This window comes from Schistocerca serialis, chromosome 8 (genome assembly GCF_023864345.2).
Source record: "Schistocerca serialis cubense isolate TAMUIC-IGC-003099 chromosome 8, iqSchSeri2.2, whole genome shotgun sequence".
Lineage (NCBI taxonomy): Eukaryota > Metazoa > Arthropoda > Insecta > Orthoptera > Acrididae > Schistocerca > Schistocerca serialis.
In genome coordinates, this window is record NC_064645.1 from 527584583 (window position 1) to 527602102 (window position 17520).

The window sequence follows — 17520 nt, forward strand, 5'->3', positions numbered from 1 at the left end:
GTCACAGATCTTCAAGACTATACCCATTGTCAATATCTTGCGGGTCATGAGAAGGACCTTTTTAATTGAATGTTGTAGTCTTCTTGTTAGCTGCAACACAGTGAACATGTTCGTTGTGGTGAATGGTACAGAAATGTTATTTGAACAAGTAATGGTAGCTCCTAGTGTCCCGTAAAGCACCGACACGGTGCCACACTGCACATTGTTGTCGGATGGCAGAGCATACGGTTTAGTTTCACAGACATGTGAGTGGCTCGACGACTTTTTATGTAACAGAACGCTTTACGTGGCCGTCGACGGCGAGACAAGGATATCGTCGGCAGTACCACAGGGGAGTGTGAGAGGATCGATTTTATACTCTGTATACAAAATGACCTGACGGACAGGGACAGACTCCCTGAGTCGTGATCATCCGCCAAAATACAAGATGAGGTTAGTAGAAACTTTACTTAAAGTTCTTCTCAAACATAATTACTTAACGTTCAACGGCAAAATGTACATTCAACCTTACGGATTGGCCGTGGCTAGTACGCTCACTGGAATTGCAGTGGATGTTTTTAACAACGCTCTTAAACCAAAATTATTTAGTTCCAATTAACAATTACATCAAAAAGTTAGATCTCATGCGCAGTATGTCGGCAACATTTACAGTTCGGTCGACGATAATGATCACGAGTCAAAGCTACTTTTCAATACATTCAGTGACTTCCATGAGAAAATGTGCTTTACGAAAGACAATGAAGAAGGTGAACAAAATTTTTTTGACTCAACAATTTTTGTAGAAAATGATTATGTCAGTTCAAATATCTTCCTTAAGGATATATATTCGTACAATGTCATTCCTGCCGACTCGACTAACGCAAAATCACATGAACTAGCTTTCTCTTCATTCCGCCGTACACCGTATGATAACCCCTTCTTTATCGCCTACCAGTCATCAAAATGAGCTAAATGTGATTAAATATATCACAGCCAACAAAGCATATCTCCCCGACATGGTTGATTCCTTCCACAGTAAGAAAACGTCTAATAGATACTCGACTTTGAGCAACAGCACATCTTCCAATTGCAACAAAGATGCTAGTAAATTCATGTCTATTCCATTCATAGAAAAGGTTTCTTACAGGATTAATCGTCTTCTAAGAAAAAATTATGAGTTTCAATGTTCCCTTCTCTACAGAACACAGTTTTAAGTAAAAACCTTCTGTTTGCAGTGGACAATACTGGTGATTATTTTTCCAGTTCAGTAATCTAAAACTTGACCTACAATGAGTGCCCATGTCATTACGCCGGTCAAACAGTTGTTTTGCAGAGAGAAGTCAAAAAAGCGCAAGTTGGATCTTCGGGAAGAACTAGAGACTTTAAACTTCTAGAACTCAGGGACGGAAATTATGAATGATCAGCTGCATCTTGTTTGCAGGCAATGTTTTTAATCCTTTACACCTATACTGTGCATAAATGCTACATATGGTTCCCACCGGCAATGATATTGACGATATTATCATTGAGTTCGACTATAATGATCACGAGATACAGCTTATTGTCGATACATTCAATGACATCCATAAGAAAATTTGCTTTGCGAATGAACTTAAAAACGAAAATTTGCGAGTTGCTCATTCCTCAAAATTCTATTAATCATTATTTGTGCATAGGTGTTCGTTTGCCCCGTTTTATATTTTGTGAAGATACTGATTTTACCCACTCTCGTTGATACATGTTTTCCACTACACGATGACCCGTGCATTAGACCCTTTCATCGTCACATACGTCTATGCAGCGTATTCAGACATTAAGTTCGTTACTATTCGTACAACAATGCACTTGTGGTTTTATGAGGACTTTAATGTAAGGTAACAACAGGGTCCTTTAACATTATTTACCTCCTCACTGTTATCTCCTTCCTCCCACGATGCCCCCCCCCCCCCACCTTATATCTCAATGCACTTATTAGCCTTATATGCCGAAAGGTACTTCGATCCAGGCGCACGCGCCACCTACATTATTTCCCTGGTGTTCACGCTCTCCGTTTCCTGTCGGTCGGCGTGCAGCTCGTAACATTACATGAGATGTAATTTCCGTTTTTTTCTTGATTTTAACCATTTTTACTTTGACAATCTCTAATCATAGATGCCAACATACTTAATCATGTATACAGTGATGTGCACTGACAGTAAATGTTGGTGTTTTCATGACGTAAAATTTTAGCAAGTACTAGCTTTTATTTTTTAGGTTATTTTTCATGATATATGTGATATTCTCACCCCCTTGTGGGGATATGGTCGCTGTATGACGCGTAATTTTGATATGCATGTTTCTGCTTTTGTGGATGTTACTGTAACATTGTGTTCAGGTGACAGGTATCTCCGAAGAAGACGGGCTTACACGAGTCGAAACCAAGGCCAAACGTTAAAGAAAACTAACTTTTGTAGCAACTCCTTTGGATTCATTTATTGACCTATAGCCGTTGGTAAAGCGCAGCCATGTTCAGAATATTGATAGCGAAATCATGTAGTGCTCTCTGATCGAACACCATCACACTTGTGTTCATTGTTCAGCCTGGCTACAGGGTCAGCTACGTACGGCAGACATAAGGTGATTCACTGAAAACATTCTATGGCTTCCGTCTGATCTAGATAATGAATAGTAAGAATCCCACTGAGACATTTTGTAGGCAACTGACGAAATCATCTGGGAAGGAATATTTTCGTTAATAACTCCCTGTCCTCAGTCCTAATAATTTGTAAGGTAAATCCACTGAGGATGTTATATGACTAACAAGAGTATTCCTAACCTCCAAGCTAAGTCACGAACAGGCCTGGATGAAATGTCTGTAAGTAACGTACTCTAGGTACAGGTTTAGCTCGCTTGGTTTCTGCTTACAGAGTGTGCGATACTTCCACTTCACTTTTGCAGTTGTTTCATATGACGGCATAGTCTCCTGTATAGAGGTATCTCCCCACAACCAGACGTAATGCAGGATTTTACCTCTGTTTCTGCTTTATCGTTTCCCGGTGCCCTTGTTAAGCGTCCTTTGTTATGTACTCCTATAAGCAGAGAGGGAAGTGCTCCCTTCCCCGGGGGACTCTTTCCATTAAAATCCGCTCTCCCTTCCAATGCAATCAATGTGCATGCATCTTCTTCGCCTCGCCTTAGGACAGGCAGGAGACATATAGTTACAGCATGGACTCCACGTCATCTCTCGGGAATGTCGTCGCTATTCGGTCGGAAGACATTCTGCAGTCAGGTTTGCTCTTTTCTTTCATCCTAGAGTCCCATATAAGTTCAGTCGATATAAGTATGACAGTTAAAGAGTAGACTCTCAACGCAATACACTACAAATCTGAAAACTGAACTATAAACTTTTGCCATGCAAGCATCCTCAGGCTCACACCTCTACCGTTCGTATTCAGATAATGAGATTGGCCCCCCGAAACTTTTATTTTCAGTGAGTTACCCTCTAACAGCTGAATATGACGTCAGTCTGTAATCACTGCCAACGCACTGTGAGGATCTATCTCCCGTATTACCATTGGTTGCACGTAATTGTCTACATTTGTACTCGAACGGTAGAACGTGTGAGAGGCCTCTTTGTGTTCTTCTGCGTCAGGGTACACCACTTGGTTTTTTAAAATGTCGCTCACCTGGTATCTTCAATCGATGTTCTCGTCCTTTCCAGAAGTAGCACTTCGGATGCACATCCGCTGATCTTCAGGCGAGTCTGTAAGAAAGTCGCTAGAGGAAAGGCAAAGCTAGTAAATGAAAATCCATAGTTTACTGAGACGCCAATGTCTTCTTAATAGTACTTGCTTCAGAGAAAGCCATAAACTGAACACAGCGTTCGTAATAAACGTAGGCCTACAAAGTAACATCTGAATTAGGTGAAACGTGTTGCAGTTACAATTTAAATGCATTATACGCACTGCAGAACTTGCTGTCACAAAACACCATGTTCTTCTCTGAAGTGCTCGCAGAGTCACGATTGCTTAAGCTTACCACGTTCGGCGCGCAAATTAGACCATTCTGTGCGCCCCTTCCTGTAGAAATTTACGGATGACGGGGCAGACTGAATTACTTCTCTCAGCGTGCTTTTGCTGGAAAGCCGATGGCACATGAACTGATTCGTCTACGTACCTCTAATAAAATGCTATTAAAAATACCTAGTGAACGAAATCTGGGCTAAGTGGAGGATAGCTTTCATTGTGAGTTTTTTTCTGATATTATCAACGATATCTGAATCATACTTTAACAAAGATTAGTAAATGAAACTGTGAGATTTTGGCTCTCTTGACTGAGGTAATACATCGGTCTTCTGTCGTGGCACCAAGTCAGATTATATTACCGAGTTGTTGCAGTGTCTCACTGAACTGTTATTGGTTGTTATCATCTGTTGCCTGCTTCTCAACCTGCACCTAACTCCACTTCCATAATTCATACGTCAGCTAAAGCTTTCTCGCTCAAACGAGATGTGAAAAGTGGGACTGTACCTTTTGATTCGCAGAGCCAGAAATGTTTCGCAGCAATGCCATAAAAGTGCCACATCTCACTGCGAAACTAAGTTCGTGTATTACCCCTCTACCAATGTGCTGCTAAAATTAACAAATGTCCCAATGACAAATTTTTCTTAGCACCCAAAATAAAAAACTTTCTAAAACATAACTACTTTAACTTACTACGTAATTCAAACACAACCACTTAATTTCCATTTACTACGGTCACTTGGCAGTAAGTACTACTAATTCCACTTTCTGTTACTCACGGAATTTATCACTATACTTCAGTAATTATTTAAAGAAGACACACATGTGTTTCAACAAGAATACAAAAAAATATTAAACTTATAGCTATCATTCATATGACCAAAACTATTATTTAACGCTACTAAATTTCATTTCTTTAAGACTGTTATTTGTTAATGTTTTACTAACATCAATATTTGTCTAGCTTTCTTTGACATGGAGTTCGACATCGAAAAGGCCTACGATACCACTTGGAGGCGTCTCATCCTGGAGCAGCTTCACGAATGGGGTTTTCGTGGTTGTCTTCCTGTTTTTATTCAGTCTTTCCTCTCGCCACGATATTTTAGGTACCGAATTGGTGACGTCCTGTCTGATCGCTTTGCGCCAGAGAACGGTGTCCCTCAGGGTAGCGTTTTAAGTGTGACTCTCTTTGTCATCGCTATTAGTAGCATTACGTCCATAGTGAAAAGTCCTGTTCGTGTTCCTTGTTTGTGGATGATTTCTCTTTGTTTTGCTCTTCTTCAAGCCTTGCAACGACAACTCGTCAGTTGCAACTTACGATTAGGCGTTTGGATGACTGGATGCGGAAGAGTGGTTTTAAGTTTTCCACCGAGAAGTCTGTATGTGTTCTTTTTAACCGTTCTCGTTCGATTTTAACCCTTCCTGAGTTGAGGATGAATGACACTATTCTTACTTTTAAAGACACGGTGAGATTTCTGGGGCTCATTTTTGACTCAAGGCTCACGTGGTTACCTCGTCTTAAAGACCTGAAACGGCGGTCACTTAAGGCTTTAAGTATTTTAAAATGTCTTAGCCACAGTACATGGGGAGCTGACAGAACTTGTCTGCTCCAGTTTTACAGGGCATTTGTGCGATCTCGGCTCGATTATGGGTACACGGTGTATGTGTCTGCGAGGCCTTCTTACTTAAGGATGTTGGACGTTTTGAGCCGGCCGGTGTGGCCGTGCGGTTCTAGGCGCGTCAGTCTGGAACCGCGTGACTGCTACGGTCACAGGCTCGAATCCTGCCTCGGGCATGGATGTGTGTGATGTCCTTAGGTGAGTTACGTTAAAGTAGTTCTAAGTTCTAGGGGACTGATGACCTCAGAAGTAAAGTCCCTTAGTGCTCAGAGCCATTTGAACCATTTGGACGTTCTGCACCATGAAGGCTTCGGTTGGCCACTGGGGCATTCCGAACTAGCCCCATACCAAGCCTGGTGAACCGCCACTTCACATGCGTCGACGGCTACTTACAGTGCGCCAGGCGTATAAAACTTTGTCCACACCATACATACCTGCATACCACACCGTTACTCAGCCTCCTCTGGCACGATTGTTTCATAACCGGCAACGTGCGACGCAGCCCTATGGGATTCGCCCACAGGATTGCCTCGGTGCGATGTCTATGGCTGGTCTTCGTCTTTTGCGTCGGGGTTGGAGCAGATCTCCACCTTGGCTCCTCCGGAGACTCAAACTTATTTTAGATTTGACTAATTTTAAGAAAGATGGCTCACCAGATTTACATTCCAATCTCTGTTTTTTAACAATTTAGATATGCATCACGGTTTTTTTGTCGTTTACACTGATGGATCCAAACAGGAAAATTTCCTTGGCTCTTCTGTGGTGTTCCCTGATCATGTTACCCGGATTCGCCTCCCTGGTGAATATACCGTTTTCGCAGCGGAGCTCCACGCGATCCTGAAGGCAATGGAGCAGATGCATCGTGCTCGGGGCGATTGATTTCTTCTCTGCTCCGATTCTCTTAGTGCCTTACAATCGCTGCAGAACCTATACCCGACTGAGGAGATGGTCCAGCTGATATATGACCAACTGTACTTGCTCCAACGGCGGGGTAAAGAGGTATCCTTCTGCTGGGTGCCTGGTCATGTCGGAATATGGGGCAATGAACAGGCCGATCGGGCTGCCAAGGAGGCCTGCAGAGAGCAGGATGTGGTCCAGTGTCCTATCTCCTTGCAGTCAGCCATCGCTGCACTCCACAGGAAGTGCATGGCGTTGTAGGAGGAAGAATGGCTGGCGGTGACGGCCAATAAACTGCGGTTGGTAAAGTCAACCACTCGGCCGTGGCGTTCCTCCTGCCGGTTGCTCATGCGGGTAGAGGTGGCCCTCACACGTCTTCGAATCGGGCACTGTCCTCTCACACACAGCTTTTTAGTATGGCGGGAGGATCCTCCGTTTTGTGATGCTTGTGGTGTGCACATCTCTGTCCAGCACATTTTAGCAGACTCCATTTTCTACCGTGATGCACGGGCAGATGCACAAGTTGATGGGGATCTGCCTTGTGTTTTAGCTGACGATGAGACGTGTGTGTCTAGGGTTTTAAAGTTTTGTGATGTGTCTGGATTCCGGCCTAAACTTTTCAGCTGGAGGTTTTAATGTATTGCAGAGTGGCTGACTCCTCCTTTTTTCCTTGCGGTCAGCCAGCCACTTCCATCTGCTACATTGTTTTAGCTCCCTCTACCATTTTCTTCCAGTGTTGTCCATGTTTTACTGCTGACGCCCTGCTTCATCCCACGCTTCGATGTGGGTGAGCACCTATTTTTCAATGATTGGTCCCCAGGTTTTATGTTGCGTTTTATACAAATGTTCTGAGTTTTTTCTTGACACCCGTCTCACTATGTTACTGAACGGGCGCTGAAGACTTTGCTGTCGTGCGCCCAAAAAACCCCTCTACTACTACCACTACTACTACAGTGTAGGATAGTTATTCATTAAAATTTATTTATTTTACGTGCAGTGAGGAATGTGTGATTTGTCATTTGGTTTTGTCTGCAGATAAGGTTTTTAGCCCATCCTTCATTATTTTTTGGGCAATTCTGCCCATGTAGAGCATTAAAGGGATCAGTTTATTGTCTGTGTTAATAGAGTAAATGTAGCACTTCCAGGAATCACTAAGAGAATTTTTAGAACTTCCTTTTTAATTATATTTAAAGAAAAATATCTTGAGGCTTTTCAAGTGGAATTCTATTTCTGCCTCTCGGAAATAAGTAAGGATACAAAATAAACCAGCCGTGGAACACCATATCTCATTACTTGAATTTTCGACTGCCAATAACTGAATCTGATACATGTAGCAATCTGTCACGAAAAATATAAAAACCACTAAACAGCTGAGTCACTACTCCGTGCGTTTGTACATAATGCTTCACTAATCAAAAGCCCCGGCTAAGTAAAAGGATATTGTCGATAGTAATAACTTATAACTTATTTTTCCTAATACATTATCTATTGGGTCAGGCAGCCCGAGCTGTTTGCTACTGAAAACACTACTCTGAAGGTACTGTTTTCTAATTCTAGTAAGTTTTTGGAAGTACTATAATTGTTGTTTATCGTCGTATTCCAACAGTGGTGTGCTAGAATCTGACTAGGAGAGATTCTTTCCGAACGTAGATTACTATATAAAAAGCGTTATTTGATTATTTATTGTTGATGTTATTGCATCAGGGAATTTGGTAATACTGTGACGTCCTTTTGGAAATGAAACCTCTAGCTTAATTCAATTGAAACATTTTAGAAAACTTTCCTAAGAAATATCTTCCTACCCCTAATTCATTTTTCCTGAGATAATATTTCAGTATCCCATTTAGCACTTAATTCGTTCTTGATGGCACTGAGTTTTTCTGGAAATTTCGCTCATTGTGACCTAATATCTTTACTTAGAACTTTTCATACCGATTTTTAGTGTGAGTGACGCTCAATAATGTCAAAGTATTTTAATGTTATATGAAGGCTGTTCCTACCTCTTTGTGATATTCTGATACAATTTATAACAGAGAATAGAGGACCATTTTACCTAGTTATGCAAATTAAGGTTATTGGGTAGCACTTTACACATTACACTATGTCTGTATTACAAAATTAACTTTAACATCGGATATGTTGTGCAAATCTGTAGTAAAAAAGTATTTCTGAAAAGACTGAAATATTTCCGCATGTATTGCACTTGTGGCTTCCCAATCCTTACATTTATCTTCTTTACCATGATATTGTACGTCAGCAGGTGAATATCATGCTTCGACAAATTATTCACTACAAATTATTCACTACAGTATGTCCACATTGAATTAAGTATTTCCACACTAATAGTGTGGAAGTAGAAAATGTAAGTTCAGTTACATTAGATTAGTAATGTGCGTTCACTCAACGACCGTGATTTGACTTTCAAAATGTTGGAGCACGGAAATCAGTCGTCCTCTGCTTTCAGGTTCTGTTAAGCAATTCTACATTTCGGCTAGTACCTAGCCATTATCAATGCACTGTTTCACAGTATAAATCCAAGTCCTAGTATGTCAGCCATCTATTGTTTAGGCTTCTGTCAGACTTTGTTCAAGTGTTGAACGAAATGTAGCGGAAGCTACAGTTCGTGATTAGGAATGGCTAGGCACTAGCCGAAATCTAGATTTGCTTAAAAAAACCTGAAAGGAAAGGATTTCTGATTGCTGTGCTCCATCATTTTGAAAATCTAAATTAATGCGGATGAATAGGAGATACAAGCCCGTGACGTTCGGATACAACATTGGTTCAAACGGCTCTGAGCACTATGGGACTTAACATATGAGGTCATCAGTCTCCTAGAACCTAGAACTACTTACACCTAACTAACCTAATGACATCACCCAGATCCATGCCCGAGGCAGGATTCGAACCTGCAACCGTAGCAGTCGCGCGGTTCCGGACCGAAGTACCTAGAGCTGCTCGGCCACAGCGGCCGGCGGATACACCATTACTAATGAGCTTCTTGACACAGTCACGTCGTTTAAATATCCGGGCGTAACATTGCAGAGCGATATTAAATGGAAAGAGCATGTGAGGATTGCGGTAGTGAAGGTGATTGGTCGACTTCGGTTTATTGGGAAAAAGTGTGGTTCATCCGTAAAGAAGACATCATATTGGACGCTAGTGTGACCTATTCTTGAGTACTGTTCTAGTGTTTTGGATCCGTACTGGGTAGGATTAACGAAAGATATCGAAGCTATTGAGAGGTGGGCTGCTAAATTCGTTGCCGGTTTGTTCGAACAATACGCATGAGTTACAGAGGTGTTTCGGGAACTCAAATGGGAATCCCTGGAGGTATGCTAGGATCACTACTGAGAAAATTTAGAGCAAACGTTTAGCGAATCGGCATCTGAAGCTGACGGCAGAACGATTCTACTGCCTCCAAAATACATTGCGCGTTATGACCACGAAGATAGGCTACGAGAAATCTGGGTTCATACAGATGCATAAAGACAGTAGTTTATCCTTCGCTCTATTTATGAGTGGAACATGAAATGGAATTATTAGTATTGAGGTGGGGTACCCTCCGCAACCTGCGTACGTTGAATTGCGGAGTACCGATGTAGATGTGGATGGTTGAAGTAACTCATCTTGCCCGTTCTAAGAGTAAGGGTAGACACTGCAGAATGTCAAGCTGTTTTAGTATGAATGTAAGATATGCTTATTGCATCAGTGTGGGAGATTTATAGGTATAATAGTAACCACAGAGGACCGTTTAAATGGGAATTTTTTTATCTACTGCTACTTAATACCTACAGCACTCTGAACACTGTGTTTAAAACAAAAATATTATTCATTCAGCTAGATAACTGAAGAAAATTTTCAATCGCTACATCAAGAAAATGAAACACAAATCAATCGTGGAATTATCTAAAAGAACGTGTGTTCCGCAGTATTAGCAGGAAAAAATACATCGTTTAAAAACTGATACCATACTAAAATAGGTGTCCAAATAGAAATGTAGATAGAGCGTAGGAAGACAGAACATTTAGATCAGTAACTTCGTCTATTATGCTTATGACGAATAATGAATGCAATATATGTTCACATAGCAAAAGGTATTTTAATATGATATAATCACAATGGAAAATTTTTCAGATTTTTTGCTGTACTTGCACTGTGAAATCTTGATTCCCGCAAAATTTCTTGATTCTAGGTCAACAGAAAATACGTTATAGCTTTTGCCGACAGAGTTTGCGCTTATCAAAGTATGTGGCATAAATGACCGAATAGTCAGATTGCATTCAATTAGAAGCTTATTTTATTACCCCACCAAGGGACATTATATTTCAGTATGTCACAGAAATTTGAACTTGATACGCCATCCTGTTAGAGGGAGAAAGGGGTGTTAAAGGCACACAGACACATGGGCATAAATATGGCAAAAATATTCTTTCGTACGATATTATTACAATTTAATAATTTTAGAAGATATTCCTTTAATTTTACTGTGGAACCTTTATTCTTGCCAAACTTTCATGATTGTAGGTCAACGCTAAGCACCATTAGGTTTTGACGGGTGACTTTTCGAGTATAAAAGTATGTGACATAACCGGCCTTATCTTTTGACTGAAGTGACTTACAAACTTCATATCTTTACATTTCTAAGGAATCATAGACCTTAATATGTGAGATAAATTTTAACTTGATACTTCCTATAGTTCCTGAGAAAAATGAATCTTAACAGTCGGATAGGCAGACAAACAGACAGACACAGACGGACGAACGAATAAAGCAGTCAAATGCGTGTTGCGTTTTTATAGATTAAGGCACGGATCACTAAAAGGAACTTTTATTTTGCCAATCTCAAGAAAATGCAGGTGTGATATTTGTCTGTGTCTATGTGTGGGGCTGAGGAATAGAGGTAGAGAGAAAGAGAGGGTGAGAGATGGAAAAGAGAAAGAGGGAAGTAAAGAGAGGAAGAGACAGAGATTCGGGGATGGTGAAGAGGGTGGGGGGTGTAGAGAGATCAAATGTGATTGTTTTCCTTTGGACAATTTAACACAGGGGAGATTCTATTCATGTCTGTTTCATCAGCACGTTCTGAAAGTTCATTCAGATAACCGGGCCTAAGATTTGGACCTAACCCTAAAAACAGTAACTCACGAAGAATGAGTCCAACGACACGTGACTGCCTAAGACGTATGCTAGTGATCATCAGGGCTAATTTGATGGAGCCTGACGATGTTAAAAACCAGATAAGAAATGAAAGTAAGCACGGCACTGGGTGATCGAATAAACAGAGAGTAGCCAGCGCAAGAGGTCAGGCTGCTGGTCCTTTGCTCGTTCCTAGAACCTTCTTGTTTACGACCGAAGTTGCGGCGGCCAGCTTCCACTCAGTTAGTGTCTACCTCGATCACGCAAGCAGCTATAGGCGCCGGACAAACAAGGCAGAGTGTAAACAGCCCGCCATGCGGTCGATGCCCGCGCCCGCGAGGTTAAGTTGTTCTGTGTTGCGGTACACAGCCCTTACCCCACAGTACTACTGTCCTGAGGACAGGAAACCAGGTGGTGCCAAGTTTCCAGTGTTCAGGGCAGCGTTCTACTAGACGCCGCTTTCGCAAGCTACATTTAGTGTTTATCACTGGAGGTGGGCTAAATTAAATTACTGATTATCAAAAAGGTTTCTCAGAAGCTTAAACCAGGTTCAGAGCATACACAATCTTGTAGATACACCTCCAGTCTTCCTACAAGTGCTGCTCTGCAATGGTGAGCAAGTAAGACGACGGGTGCCTGATGTGATTACGTTGATTTTATTTTAAATGCGATTAAATCAGCTGCCCCTACCGATGGTGCTTTATGCAATTTGCACTACGTTTCTTTCAGGAATTGTACCCAGACAGGTGACAGCAACGTAATCTTTATAAGCTCCCTTTCAAAGCTTTGAGAGACTGTCATCAAGCGGAATCGTGCTGTAAATATACAAGTGAGGATTGGCCATGAGTTACAAGGTATTTTTGGACAAGATATATCTTATGAAACTTCCTGGCAGATTAAAACTGTGTGCCAGACAGAGACTTGAACTCGGGACCTTTTCCTTCCTCAGGGAAGTGCTATACCAACTGAGCTATCCAGGCACGAATCATGGCCCGTCTTCTCAGCCTTAATTCCGCCAATACCTAGTCTCTTAACTTTCAAACTTCACTGAAGTTCTCCTGCAAACGTCGCAGGACCAGCGCTCCTGAGAGAAAGGCTATTGCGGAGACATGGCTTAGCCACAACTTGGAGGATGTTTCCAGAATGAAATTTTCACTCTGTAGCGGAGTGTGCACTGATATGAAACTTCCTGGCAGATTAAAGCTGTATGCCGGACCGAGACTCCAACTCGGGATTTTGCCTTTTGTTCATTAAACAATTCTATGTCATAGTTTTAAGAAGACATATGGATGGTGTAGAACGGGAAATATTTAAATGTTTCTTTGAAAAATTAAAGAAACTGCGTAACGCATAGTTTATTAGATTTTCAGATTGTCTTATAACTTTGTGAATTGTTTTCTTGGAATCGTTTGCTATAGAAAAAATTGGAGAACATTAAATTTCTCGTTCCGCCCCACGTTCCCCTAATACATCTAAACATAGGTCACCAGCCACTATCCAACACGTAAGACATGATTACAATAGTCACCACTCTTGTGCCACTAGCAATTCAATTACCTTCAGTAGACTTTCAGTTCCAACAACTAGACTAGTGGAGGACAACTGCAAACAGCCACTAAACCGTCTGCAGCGTTGTTTTGTACATTGGTAGAAAATGAAATTTACATTCATTTAGTAAACATTTAGTAAACGGCTCCACACTCTGCTAACTATAATGAACCAACAGTACCGACTATTAAAAAAGGCTTCGCAGCACTACCTCCTCCCCAAATGGCTCCATACTTGCCTGCTGCATCAAAAAGTGGATGCAAGCCGAAGCTACAGACTGCTAGCTACAGACCGCCCCACGAAATTATTTTAACATTTAGGTTCTTCGGACACAATCAGGCTCAGGAACAGAACTCAAACATTCCCAAAGTTTTTTGTTTGAAGAGACGTTTGAGGCAAGACTGCAGCACTGCGCAGCAAGTTTATTGGAATTATTATTATCACCTAGTTAGCGTTGCACACTTGCTTAGAGCTGAGAGAAAGACCACCTCACTTCCTTGAGACATTAATAAATATATCAACTAATGAGCTCTTTGATTATGATTATTAATCGTAGTGTTGTTCAAACCAATGTTACTTGTGAAGATCAAGCGAAATTTTACTCTGTCTTTTTGATTACATACATCAATCTAAAATCGTTGTATCGGTATATCATTTCACACGAATAAAAAAAAATGGCTCTGAGCACTATGGGACTTAACATCTGTGGTCATCAGTCCTCTAGAACTTGGAACTACTTAAACCTAACTAACCTAAGGACATCACAAACATCCATGCCCGAGGCGGGATTCGAACCTGCGACCGTAGAGGTCACGCGGTTCTAGACTGAAGCGCCTAGAACCGCACGGCCACACGGGCCGGCTTTCATACGAATAGTGACTCTTCTCCATCCCACTGTTTAAACAACGTTTATCATTACGCATTATCACATTGCACCATGTGGTATGAAACAGTTTTAATTCTGTTTCGAAGTTTTGTTTAGAAACAAAAGTCTGGTTTAGCCACAGCCTGTTTGCTGTTGTATTTTTGAAAAATCTGCAGCAATGTTGTCAATACGCAATGTACGTTGAAATTCTGATTAGCGCCAGGTATTTGTTTTCCTTCAGTTGCACATGTAATATAATGGGCAATTTATATTCAGACCAGTTACAGTTCAGTTACAATTAGGTTCTGTTTAGTCAAAGGTTAGGATACGAGTTTAAGCTGGATAACAGTTTGTGGGTATATTATTTTGGAAGTACGTAGACTTTTTATAGAGTGGCAGGTAAATTTGGGCTAAGTTTCATTCAGAAACACATATTGGGGGAACTTAACAACGGGGAATAACACGTTACACAGGCCCTCATCTTTTGACGATAAATAAAATTATCCTTCGTAACGATAGTGACAAATTTGATGCTGAAAAGTCTACGTGTCGTAGTGGAATGTTGGCTAGACGGTTGGTGTTTACATAGGCTGCGAATACATCTCTCCGTAACTACAGTTAGAAAACAGAAACTTGGCACACATTTCTTCATTACACATGGCAGAGTTTCAAGTAACTGACCTAATTAAGTAAACGGTATAAAGAGACAAAGTACTTGTTGCATGAAAGGCTTCAGAAAAATTAGAAACAGCAAAATAAGGACGCACCACGAAGGAAGTATCCGAACAGGAGGGAAATCGGTAGATATCATGTCCATGTACAAAGAAACAAGTCATTCGAGTTTCAGAAAAATTGGATGATTTATTCAAGAGAAAGAGCTTAAAAATTTGAGCAAGTCAGTAACGCATCCGTCCATTTCTGTCGCTTATGCAAGCAATTATTCCGTTGCCTTTGATAGAGTTGCTCGATGTCCTCTTAGAGGTATCATGCATATTGTGCAAAACTGGAGCATTAGATCGTCAAAATGTCGAGAGGTAGGAGGGACCTGCCCATACTGGTTCAAACGTTCTCAGTCTGGAAAAGATTTGCTGACCTTGATGGCCAGCACGAAGACAAGCTTGAAGACAAGCCGTAGAAACTTTCGCAGTGCGTAGATGGGCATTATTCTCCTTAAATGTAAGTTCAGGACGGCTGCAAAATGTGGGGCAGAATATCATCGACATACGGCTGTGCTGTAAGGTGCCGCGGATGACGACCAAAGCGGTACTTCTATCAAAAGAAGTGGTATCCCAAACCATCACTTCTGGCTGTCGGACCGTATGGCGGGTAGCAGTCGGAATGGTATGTTATTGCTTTCTGGGACATTTCAACAAACGTCTTCGCCCCCTAATCTCATTGACTGGAGTAGAATTGTCTTCAATGATGAGTACCTCTTCTAAATAGGCCGCACTGTCCACCGAATATTTGTCTGGAGACTCCCCAAGTATCGGTGGCGTAACAACCTGTCTTAGTGTGCTTAAAACAAAAAATAGAGAATCAACACAACAATTTACATATACTATCCTATTACTTCATTAAGGAATCTGAGCCCTGTATCGACTCGTGCTACACCTTGTGTTTAGATTGCATTGGTTTTCCTTTTCTTCCCCCGACATGTTTGATATGTTGTCTGTCATTAAACGGCTGCTTCGTCGTCTTTTCCTTCTGATATCTATACCTGCTTTTTTGTTTCCGGGAAACTGCTATGGATGAAGTGAGATCTTTGACCGGTTGTAACCTCGTGTGGTGGCGCGGAAGTAGGAGCATTACGCGCAGAGAGAGTGGTGGACACGGAAAGGCAGTGTGGCTCTCCAGCACGAAGCAGGCGTGGTCGGTTGTACCGAGTCGCCACGTGATGTATGTCGGTTGGGTGTAATGAGCGGATCAAGTTGACGGAAGAGCTCCCCGTGTGTTGGTTGTATACAGAATCGCCCCACGAGTAGTTGCTGTTCATTTCTCCTTGGTGGGATGTTAACAAGCTTCTTTAAATCCTCCGTTTGTACACTGGAGTTTAAAAGGAGATACCTAACATGAAGGAGCGGTCACTACCCGTCTACGTTGCAGAGTAGACGTGAACTCCGGTGACAGAACGTGTTGTCGCGTGACCGTGGCGTGTTTTGTACGCTGGCGACGCGTGCGCGGTCGGATGTGTGGATCCTGGCCACCGGAGGTCGTGTACTGCCTGTTCGAGCATAATTGCAAGTTAAGTTCGTAGAAGGTTTAATCATTAAGTAATAATTTTGTGTAACCAGCGTCTCTTCTGCATTGTGGCCTCCGGCGACCGGGTTTCCTGTCCCTGGCACCGGTGTAATTGAAGACAGTGATCTTTCCTCCTCCTCTCGTTACTGTCCGATGGGAGGTGTAGTTTTGGCCAGTTTAATTATTTCGCTATTCTGTCGTGGGTTATGAGAAAATTCATGCTTCCTGTTGGTTGATCATTTGGTCGCTGATTCAGGACTGTGTGGTGTAATGTTGCCTTGCAAGAGGTAAGCTCTAATTCTGTCAGCAAGTTAAGCCATCTTATAACAAGTTTTCGCTGGCTAAAAGTCAGTGCAGTGACCAGCCTGAGAGTGGCAATTGTGTTTACGGGCGTATTTAAATTGGTCAGTATTCTGTCTAGCCTGAGAATCCCGGAATGGGTGATTTGTGGCCGCCTTAACACGGGTCCGTCATATCTGTTATGTTCTAATGATATTCCAGATCACTTTTGTTTAAAATTTTTAAAAATTCCTTTTATTTCTATTAATCGTGTGTTTGCTAAGACCTGTTTAATTTTTTAATGGCGGTGTTGGTAGCTTCACTATCTCACCGTACCTTATTAACAAAATTCTGTATTTACTTTAGTAGCCTGTTTACTAATTTTCTTTAAATTGATGTATTGCTATGAATTACTTTGATTGGCGATAGCGGCTTGTCTTGAAAGGTTGTTTATTGCCGTACTGCCAGCTTCTGTGTGTTTTTTTTTTAATTTTAATGATTGTATTGCTTTAAATTAATTGATTGTCGTTAGCGGCGTGTTTAAATGGTTGTTTATTGCCGTACTGCTACTTTCTGTAAGATACGAATAAAACATTTGTTAAAATCTCAACTCGACAGTAAACTACTAGAAATTTGGCCCCGTTTCCCAACTTGTGGTGTGGCTTTTAGTAACCGTAACCACTGTGTGTGTCAGAATCATTACAAATAAAATAACAAAAATTCGCAAATGGGGAAAAACCACACCATCTAACATGAAACTTAATCTAAATTCGTAACTCTCTAATGAGTCTCTAAGCTCAGAACAAATGAAAATCACCAGTTGTAATAGTAAACATCACAAATTTGTAACGCTGGTTTTAATTTATATGGATGCAAGTAACCTAGGAAAAGAGATTTAGAAATGTAGGAAACACACACACACACACACACAAACAGATATATATATATATATATATATATA